Raw genomic sequence first — 6,710 nt, 5'->3', positions numbered from 1 at the left:
TCATTCCATTGAAGGAATATTTCACCTCTGTCAACATCAATCACAGCTCTTGCTGTGGCCAGGAAAGGTCTTCCTAGGATGATGGATTCATCCTCTTCCTTTCCAGTATCCAGGACTATGAAATCAGCAGGGATGTAAAGGCCTTCAACCTTTACTAACACGTCCTCTACTTGTCCATAAGCCTGTTTTCTTGAGCTGTCTGCCATCTCTAGTGAGATTTTAGCAGCCTGCACCCCATAGATTCCCAGTTTCTCTATTACAGAGAGGGGCATGAGGTTTATCCCTGAACCAAGGTCACACAGAGCTTTAAAGGTCATGGTGCCTATGGTACAAGGGATTATGAACTTTCCAGGATCCTGTCTCTTCTGAGGCAATGTCAGTTGATCCAGATCACTTAGTTCATTGATGAACAAGGGAGGTTCAACTTCCCAAGCATCAATGCCAAATAATTTGGCATTCAGCTTCATGATTGCACCATGAAACTTGGCAGTTTGCTCTTCAGTTACATCCTCATTCTCTTCAGAAGAGGAATACTCATCAGAGCTCATGAAGGGCATAAGGAGGTTCAATGGAATCTCTATGGTCTCTAGATGAACCTCAGAGTCCTTTGGTTCCCCAGAGGGAAGCTCCTTATTGGTCACTGGACTTCCCAGGAGGTCTTCCTCCGTGGGATTCACGTCCTCTCCTTCCCTTACAGGTTCGGCCATGGCACTTATGTCAATGGCCTTGCACTCTCCTTTTGGGTTCTCTTCTGTATTGCTTGGGAGAGTATTAGGAGGGATTTCAGTGATCCTTTTACTCAGCTGGCCCACTTGTGCTTCCAGATTTCTAATGGAAGACCTTGTTTCATTCATGAAATTTACAGTGGCCTTAGATAGATCAGAGACTAGATTTGCTAAATTAGAAGCATTTTGTTCAGAGCTCTCTGTCTGTTGCTGAGTTGATGATGGAAAAGGCTTGCTATTGCTAAACCTGTTTCTTCCACCATTATTAAAGCCTTGTTGGGGCTTTTGATCCTTCCATGAGAAATTTGGATGATTTCTCCATGTTGAGTTATAGGTGTTTCCATAAGGTTCACCTAAGTAATTTACCTCTGCTATTGCAGGGTTCTCATGATCATAGGCTTCTTCTTCAGAAGATGCCTCTTGAGTACTGTTGGATGCAGCTTGCATTCCATGCAGACTCTGAGAGATCATATTGACTTGCTGAGTCAATATTTTATTCTGAGCCAATATGGCATTCAGAGTATCAACTTCAAGAACTCCCTTCTTCATAGGCGTCCCATTACTCACAGGATTCCTTTCAGAAGTGTACATGAACTGGTTATTAGCAACCATGTCAATGAGTTCTTGAGCTTCTGCAGGCGTTTTCTTTAGGTGAATGGATCCACCTGCAGAAGTGTCCAGTGACATCTTTGATAGCTCAGATAAACCATCATAGAATATATCCAGGATGGTCCATTCTGAAAGCATGTCAGAAGGACACTTTTTGGTCAACTGTTTGTATCTTTCCCAAGCTTCATAGAGGGATTCACCTTCTTTCTGTCTGAAGGTTTGAACATCAGCTCTAAGCTTGCTCAGCTTTTGAGGAGGAAAGTACTTGGCTAAGAAAGCCGTGACCAGCTTATCCCAAGAGTTCAGGCTGTCTTTAGGTTGAGAATCTAACCATAATCTAGCTCTGTCTCTTACAGCAAAAGGGAAAAGCATGAGCCTGTAGACTTCGGGATCTATTCCATTAGTCTTAACAGTATCACATATCTGCAAGAATTCAGTTAAGAACTGAAAAGGATCTTCAGATGGAAGTCCATGAAACTTGCAGTTCTGCTGCATCAGAGAAACTAATTGAGGTTTCAGCTCAAAGTTGTTTGCTCCAATGGCAGGAATGGAGATGCTTCTTCCATGTAAATTGGAATTAGGTGCAGTAAAGTCACCAAGCATCTTCCTTGCATTATTATTATTTTCGGCTGTCATCTCCTCTGCCTGTTTGAAAATTTCTGAAAGGTTATCTCTGGATTGTTGTATTTTAGCTTCTCTTAATTTTCTCTTCAGAGTCCTTTCAGGTTCTAGATCTGCTTCCACAAGAATGTTCTTATCCTTGCTCCTGCTCATATGACAAGGAAGAATGGCCAGGAAAATAATGATAGTAATAGAGACCCTTTATACCACAGTATAGGGATCCCTTTGTGAGTAGAAGAAAAGGGGGAGACAAAGAATGTAATGTAATGGAAGAAACACAACTGTGAGGATTGGAAGAGATATGAGATGAGATGTTAGGATATGAATGAATAAATAGAATAGGATGAGGGAGGGATAATTTTCGAAAATTATTTTGAAAAAGAGTTAGTGATTTTTGAAAATGGTTTTTGAAAAATGTTTAGTAATTTTCGAAAATTTTTTGAAATCAAAAATAGAAAATAAAAATAATTAGTTAATTAAAAAGAAATTTTAGAAAAAGAGGGAGATATTTTCGAAAATTAGAGAGAGAGAGTTAGTTAGGTAGTTTTGAAAAAGTTAAGAAACAAACAAAAAGTTAGTTAGTTAGTTGAAACAAATTTTGAAAAGATAAGAAGTTAGGAAGTTAGAAAAGATATTTTGAAAAGATATTTTTGAAAAAGATAAGATAAGAAGATATTTTTGAAAAAGATAAGATAAGAAGATAATTTTGAAAAAGATAAGATAAGAAGATATTTTTGAAAAGATATGATAAAATTAGTTTTGAAAAAAGATTTGATTTTTAAAATCACAATTAATGACTTGATTCATAAGAAATCACAAGATATGATTCTAGAACTTAAAGTTTGAATCTTTCTTAACAAGTAAGTAACAAACTTGAAATTTTTGAATCAAAACATTAATTGATTATGTTATTTTCGAAAATTTGGTATAAAAATAAGAAAAAGATTTTTGAAAAATATTTTTGAAATTTTCAAAAATAACTAATTATTTTGAAAAAGATTTGATTTTTGAAAAAGATTTTGAAAAAGATAAGATTTTCAAATTGAAAATTTGATTTGACTCATGAGAAACAATTTGATTTTAAAAAATTTTTGAAAAAGTCAACTCAAATTTTCGAATTTGATGAGAGAAAAAGGGAAAGATATTTTTTTGATTTTTGAATTTTTATGATGTAAGAGAAAAACACTAAAAAGATGCAATGCATGAAATTTTTAGATCAAAACAATGAATGCATGCAAGAATGCTATGAATGTCAAGATGAACACCAAGAACACTTTGAATGTCATGATGAACATCAAGAACATGTTTTTGAAAAATTTTTAATGCAAAGAAAACATGCAAGACACCTAACTTAGAATTCTTTAATGCTTAGACATTAAGAATTCAAGAATGCATATGATAAACATGAAAAGGCACAAAACAAAAAATCATCAAGATCAAACAAGAAGACTTACCAAGAACAACTTGAAGATCATGAAGAACACTATGAATGCATGATATTTTCGAAAAAATGCTAGATGTATATGCATGTGACACCAAACTTATAATATGACTCAAGACTCAAACAAGAAACACAAAATATTTTTGATTTTTTTTTTATTTTCTAATTTTTTTTGGATTTTTATTTTATATTTTTCAAAAATTATATGAAAAAAAGAAAAAATAAGGATTCCAAAATTTTTAATATGAATTCCAGGAATCTTGCCATGTTAGTCTAAAGCTTCAGTCCAGGAATTGGACATGGCTCACTAGCCAGCCAAGCTTCCAAAGAAAGCTCCAGTCCAAAACACTAGATATGGCCAATGGCCAGCCAAGCTTCAGCAGGTGATCATGGATCAACAGCGGGTAGATCAGGAATAGTAGCAGGTGGATTAGCTCCAACTAGCTTGCTCTTGATAACAAATTGCAAGCCTCAGTCCAAATGAATTTAGACATGGCTTTACAGCCAGCCAGGCTGCAACATATAATTACATGGGCTGAAGTGATTAGTTGAATACCAATCCCAAAGTGGTTTGGGTATGGCTTTACAGCCAGATATGATTCAACATATTTCATGAAACACTAGAATTCATTCTTAAAAATTTTGAACAAAAAAATTTTTTTGAAAACAATTTATTTTTTTTTTCAAAAACAGATGAGAAAATTTTAGAAATATTTTTGAAAGATTTTTGAAAAAGTTTTGAAAAATAAAATAAAAAGAAAATTACCTAATCTGAGCAACAAGATGAACCGTCAGTTGTCCAAACTCAAACAATCCCCGGCAACGGTGCCAAAAACTTGGTGCACGAAATTGTGTTGTCCTGGTAATGGCTTCTTAGGCCAGATACTCTGATCTAGTTTTACAGTCTGTCACAACTTCGATACAACTAACCAGCAAGTGCACTGGGTCGTCCAAGTAATACCTTACGTGAGTAAGGGTCGAATCCCACGGAGATTGTTGGTATGAAGCAAGCTATGGTCACCTTGTAAATCTCAGTCAGGCAGATATAAAGTGATAATGGTGTTTTCGAATATTATATAATAAAATAGGGATAGAGATACTTATGTAAATCATTGGTAGGAATTTCAGATAAGCGAATGGAGATGCTTTTCGTTCCTCTGAACCTCTGCTTTCCTGCTATCTTCATCCAATCAGTCTCACTCCTTTCCATGGCTGGCTTTATGTGATACATCACCACTGTCAATGGCTACTTTCGGTCATCTCACGGGAAAATGATCCAATGCCCTGTCACGGCACGGCTAATCGTCTGGAGGCATCACCCTTGTCAATGGCTTCATCTTATCCTCTCAGTGAATAATATGCTCACGCACCCTGTCACGGCACGGCTATTCATCTGTCGGTTCTCGATCATGCTGGAATAGGATTTACTATCCTTTTGCGTCTGTCACTAACGCCCTGCAATCGCGAGTTAGGAGCTCGTCACAGTCATTCAATCATTGAATCCTACTCGAAATACTACAGACAAGGTTTAGACCTTCCGGATTCTCTTGAATGCCACCATCATTCTAGCTTACGCCACGAAGATTCTGGTTAGGAGATCTAAGAGATATTCATTCTAGCTTAATTCATGTAGAACGGAAGTGTTTGTCAGGCACGCGTTCATAAGGGAGAAGGATGATGAGCGTCACACATAATCATCACCTTCATCACGTTCTTGGGTGCGAATGGATATCTTAGAAGCGAAATAAGAAGAATTGAATAGAAAACAGTAGTACTTTGCATTAATCTTTGAGGAACAGCAGAGCTCCACACCTTAATCTATGGAGTGTAGAAACTCTACCGTTAAAAATACATAAGTGAAGGTCCAGGCATGGCTGAGATGGCCAGCCCCCTAAACGAGATCAATAGTCTCCTAAGATGAACAATGGAATAAAACTGAGACCAAAGATGTCTAATACAATAGTAAGAGGTCCTATTTATAATAAACTAGCTACTAGGGTTTACATGAGTAAGTATTTGATGTATAAATCCACTTCCGGGGCCCACTTGGTGTGTGTTTGGGCTGAGCTTAAGTGTTGCACGTGCAGAGGCCATTTGTGGAGTTGAACGCCAGTTTCTGTGCCAGTTTGGGCGTTCAACTCTGGTTTTGGATCCTTTTCTGGCGCTGGACGCCAGATTTGGGCAGAAGGCTGGCGTTGAACGCCAGTTTACGTCGTCAATTCTTGGCCAAAGTATGGACTATTATATATTGCTGGAAAGCCCTGGATGTCTAATTTCCAACGCAATTGGAAGCGCGCCATTTTGAGTTCTGTAGCTCTAGAAAATCCACTTTGAGTGCAGGGAGGTCAGAATCCAACAGCATCAGCAGTCCTTTTTCAACCTCTGAATCTGATTTCTGCTCAAGTCCCTCAATTTCAGCCAGAAAATACCTGAAATCACAGAAAAACACACAAACTCATAGTAAAGTCCAGAAATGTGAATTTAACATAAAAACTAATGAAAACATCCCTAAAAGTAACTAGATCCTACTAAAAACATACTAAAAACAATGTCAAAAAGCGTATAAATTATCCGCTCATCAAAAGCACAAAGAAGGACGACAGAGAGAAAGGATATAGGTACCAACCTACGATAACAAAAGGAACGATAGCAACAAGAAACACAGCAAAAAACACCAACGATCCCAAGAAGCTCCTCGAAAAAAGCTCCAGGAAAGAAGAAAAGCGTGGGGCAGAATCGATGGAGTCAAACGAGAAAAGCTCTTTCGAAAGGAGAAAGAAAGAGGAAGATGAAAAAGTAAAAACCTTTTTATTTGATTTCAAAACAAAGTTAAAGAGGGAACGAAATGGCAAAAGGAGTTAAAACGTTATTAAAAGGCTTTAAAAGCGCTCGCTTAAAACCAAACTGATGCGCTCGGGAATGACGCCACATTTGAAACGCTTTGCGTTAAAATCATTAAAAGATGCGTAACGTGCTTGAAAAGGGACAGACCGAATACGACCAGGAAGGTGCTTGAACACGACCTTCCCAAAGAGGTTGAAGCTCAGAAACGAGCACAACCTCATGGAAAGATCGAAGCTCAAGCAGGGGCACTGTTCATACACTGGTCCGAGTTACCAGGTCCAAACCGGATAAGGCTGGAAGGGCTGACCTTTTATGAAAGTTGGCCCTTTGGACGACTTCTTCTGTAAAGAGGTTGGACTATCACCGCAGAGATCCTAGAAGGCCCAGAACAAAAAGGCCACCGACCACTAGAGGGCGGATGGCCCAAAGATATGATCTCACCCATAAAAGATAAGATAAGATAACAAACC

The 6,710-nt window shown here is 37.8% G+C and overlaps 1 non-coding gene across 1 annotated transcript; it reads left to right on the top strand.

Moving 5' to 3' along the window:
• Positions 1-1,466: 1,466 nt before the first annotated feature.
• On the top strand, positions 1,467-1,574 carry LOC148561469 (small nucleolar RNA R71). Its single transcript, XR_015887338.1, has one exon. It is a non-coding gene; the product is annotated as a small nucleolar RNA R71 (small nucleolar RNA).
• Positions 1,575-6,710: the final 5,136 nt, after the last annotated feature.

The sequence above is a fragment of the Arachis ipaensis genome, chromosome B6 (assembly GCF_059453495.1).
Source record: "Arachis ipaensis isolate K30076 ecotype BB chromosome B6, ASM5945349v1, whole genome shotgun sequence".
Taxonomy (NCBI): domain Eukaryota; kingdom Viridiplantae; phylum Streptophyta; class Magnoliopsida; order Fabales; family Fabaceae; genus Arachis; species Arachis ipaensis.
The sequence above is the reverse complement of the archived record's forward strand: the minus strand, read 5'-3'. Positions and strand labels throughout refer to the sequence as shown.